Here is a 4109-nt window from a genome sequence, read left to right as displayed (position 1 = left end):
TTACTCTTTATACTTAGCAGCTGGTAAAAAGATTGAAACTTTTTTATTCTAGAATCAGAAGAGAGACTTGTTGCTTCTATTGTCTGTGCAGGGCTTTGGTGATGTTTTGTACACACAGGCCTTTTCTCAAAGCCTGAAAGCTATGGACAGCATGGAGAATCCCTCACCCATCATTGCTTTTTGTATGCATGTCTTCTCTGCTCATACAGACTTCAGCACTAGTGTATTCATTTCACAATTCTATTTTAGGTCTACTTCCTTTAGAAGACAGAAAGAGCAAAGGCACTTTTGATCCCAGGCTCTTTTCTTCTTCCAAAGATCAGAAATGAACTGGAGTAAAAGGCTTTTACATTTGCTGCTCCTTTCACTGGGAATAAAATACAGAAATAACTGAATCTTAATGAGCTGGCCTTGTTGTTTTTTTAAGAGACTCTTAAATGACTTGGGACTTGGCAGGCACATCCATCTACAGATGTTCTGACTGATGTATTTTTCATTATAGTCAATAATGACAGATTATTGCTGTTCTTACTGATTATTTCTGTTTTTAAATATATCTGTTTATGACATTTCATTTGAATGCTTTATTTATTCATTGTGTTATGTGGGCTGCTGCCTGTCTAAGTCAAGACATTTAAAAATAAAGGCAAAATAAAAAAGAGAAAGTCAAAGAATGGGAGACAAAAAATATGCACACATGATAAACAGAATCATATCAAATAAATCCATTCCTTTTTTTGTTCAATATGAAAAAAAAAAATGTTTGGGCTGCATGGTGGTGCTGTGGTTAGTGCTCTCAAAGCTTCATGTTTTTCGATCAAATCTCTTGCTGGACAAAGGTCTCTCTGTGTGGAGTTTTTGGAATTTTCCTTCTGTACGTAGGATTCTGGTTGTATTTGAGCCAAGGTTGTGTCAGAGGCTGTACCATGGAGTAGGAGGATAAACGCTCCAAAATTAAAATAGAGACTTAGCCATGTAATGCTTCGAAAGTAATTAGACTGTATAAAATACACTCTGAATATAACTGGCAGGTATGATAGAGACACAAGTTAGCATGATATGAGATCTTAATTTTGACATCAGATGATAGTGGAGTTTGGCCTCAGCACTTTGGATGGATAGCTTTATATTGATTACACAAGTGTTTCATATATTCTTTATTTCAACTATTGTCTAAATAACAGTATTAAGATAAAAACATATCTACACAAAAATCATAATCAAGCAAAGAAAACAAGAAAATGAGGAAAACCACTGCACCCATATTGTCCTAACCTTTTACAATTTCTGTTTGAAAAAGGTGCAGGATGAAGTTAAGAATCTATCCAGTCCTTGTGTGATTTACAGCAGTGGTTCTCAACTGGTGGGTCAGGACCCAAAAGTGGGTCGCGGAGCAGTTTTCAGCGGGTCGTGACAAGGTGTCTGAAAAAAATAATGGTGGCAAAAATCCTGAAGTTCTTTTTGGACATGCAACAATACCTTTTATTTTACCCTGTTTAACTGTGAAACTGGGTAAATTTAAATGTTTGATGAATATTTCAAATAATTTATCTCCTCTTCTTGCAATAAATGACTACTTTTCCCATGATAATGAAGTAATTTCACAAGTTCTCTGGAAAGTTGGCAAAAATTGACACACAATGATGGGAAAAGAGGGTATAAAATTTGTCAGTTGTTGCTTTTCTTTTTTATACCAGGTGTTTTGGTCCAATCATGCTCCAACAGGCAACATATTCATGAACTAAACATGTGCTGTTGAAAATGTTTTGGAAACTCGGGTTGCGACCTAACATAAGACAGACTGTTGGGTCCTGAGGCCGGACCAGTTGAGGACCACAGATTTAAAGGCCTAGGCATTCATCTATATCTTGGATGGAATTACTAGAATGTGCTGACTGTTAATAGAAGATCCTGCACAAAAACCACTTCTGTATTTAATATTTGTATTCAATTTCTACAGAGAGGACGTAAATGCAATATTGGTGTGCTGTTACTACTTGCTACCAGAAGAGGGCAGACTGGGTTCACAATCGAAAATAGTCATGAGGAAACCAAAATACTGAACTCAGTTGCAGCTCCTTTAGGCTGAATGCAGCTTTTGTTGTTGTTGTTTTTAGTCTAGACTGTTAGATTTTTATTTTAAGGAACAGAAGAGAAGCGGTTTATAGTAGTATGGTAACATTTGAATCTAAATTTGCAGGTCTGAGTGATGTGCAGAGCTGATCAGCACCATGGACAGAGGCAGAGCTCACTTCAGAACCTTGGCCAGCGCCTGACAGGGATTCAGTGGAGAAAGAAGCTTTTCACTTACTTTTCAAAGCACTCAGGGATCATTTGAATATTTGGTAGTTCATATAGGCTGTCATGGTGTGTGTTATGTAATACATAACTATGCCGAAATGCCATTTAGTTTTTAATTATTTGAGTACAATGATGCTCTTTATATACACAACGCTAATGTACCTCCCACTGGGAGGTTGCATGCTAAGATGGTCTGGTATAGCACTAAATGAGCTGTATTAACCCCCTTAATCAGGTTACCGCCGAGCAGTGCATGGCACACACATTGGCAATATTTATTTTGGGCTAAAGCCTCGTTCTGTCTCCTCGTGCTCACCCAAGCCACATGAGCCTGACGGGACAAATTCAGGAGAGGTAGCTATCAGGGATTTCCTCAACCTGGAAGGGGGAGTTGGGGGAAGAAGGAGGATTTCGTAATCACTCGCCCACTACATCGAGGATGGCGTCACTGCTCGTACGTCAGAGGGGATGGAGATGGGGCGAGTAAGAAAAAAAACGCAGAGGGTGGGTACTTAACCCTTCACCGAGGCTGTAAATCAACCGTGTGGTATCCAGGGAGAGTGGTATTAGCACAATAGCCGCTCTTGCTCTGAGTTTGCCTTCCCGTTTGCGCAATGATTGTATAGAATGCTCGTTGTTCTGCACGAGGGAAGTCGTGATTCCATCGAAAGTCATGCTCTACTCCGATTGGCTGAGGCAATCGTAAAATACAGACAGATGAACTCACGAGCTCGTAGCCACGTAACGTTTGGCGACTGCTAACTTACAAATGCAAAGAAGAAATCACCTCGTGACATTTCAATGGCTGGCGGGGGAAATCTACTAACCTTTGTTGTGTTTAAATATTTAAGCTAATTTAAACGTTTATATAATCTAAATTTATGCTTGGTTTTAATTCTAACACACCAGCTTCCGTAGTGTTTGAAAAAAAAAATCAGTATAGCCCACTGCACAGCCTTAATGCTGAATCAAGCCACCCCTATCTTTGACACAAAATGGTATCACCCTCACACCAAGCTTCTATTAGTCAATGCCGCTCTTAGCATGTCCGTATTGGCACACTACGCAGGAGATAACGGTTTTAAACATGTTTAGCGTCCTAAGAGCCGATTCTATAGGACTACAGTTAATGAGCAAATTAGGTCAGTTAAAATTAAACATTATGGTATTAAAATAGAAGAGGCTAGTGTAGCCTGTTACTTCTTGATGAAATTGGCTTGTAGTGGCATCTATTTTTAGTGCTATAAGGGGTGGTGGGAGCAAAGTTAAATCAAAATGGAGTCCCCAAGAACCCATCAGAAAAGTAGGTCAAGTGGGCCCAGGAGACAAAGAGTTGTTTCTCACGTTATTTCGTAAATACGGTGTTTGAAAAAGACTTTCAGAGCAAAAAGTCAAGTGTCAGTGTAACTGGTGGCATTCACTTCAACTGTGAACGGAGAATTTTAGTCCTGTCTTCACAGTGTAGTCGGATACAAAACTCCTCCTCATGGTCTTGAGAAAAAGGACACGATGATTGTGTTGTAGCTGTGCAGGCTCATTTTCTTTGCTCTACCAGTTGACATCTGGGCTGATCAATAGTAGAAGCAGCCAGTGATGGTGGAGAGAGGGAGAGCAAGAGGGGAGGGGGGGTTGGGAGGCGGAGGGGGTACGTGATAGTCTCAGCCGCACTGTGAAGGGGGCCGTCCCTGTTGGTGGAGATCAGCCCGAGGAAGGCCCACCTAGTGATCAGTGAAAATATATTTCCCGTTTAGACGATAGTTTGACTCGACTGTGCGACGGAATCATACGGGGACAGGTTGAAGGCTATC

Source organism: Cheilinus undulatus, linkage group 10 (genome assembly GCF_018320785.1).
Source record: "Cheilinus undulatus linkage group 10, ASM1832078v1, whole genome shotgun sequence".
Taxonomy (NCBI): Eukaryota; Metazoa; Chordata; class Actinopteri; order Labriformes; family Labridae; genus Cheilinus; species Cheilinus undulatus.
Note: the sequence above shows the minus strand (reverse complement) of the source record.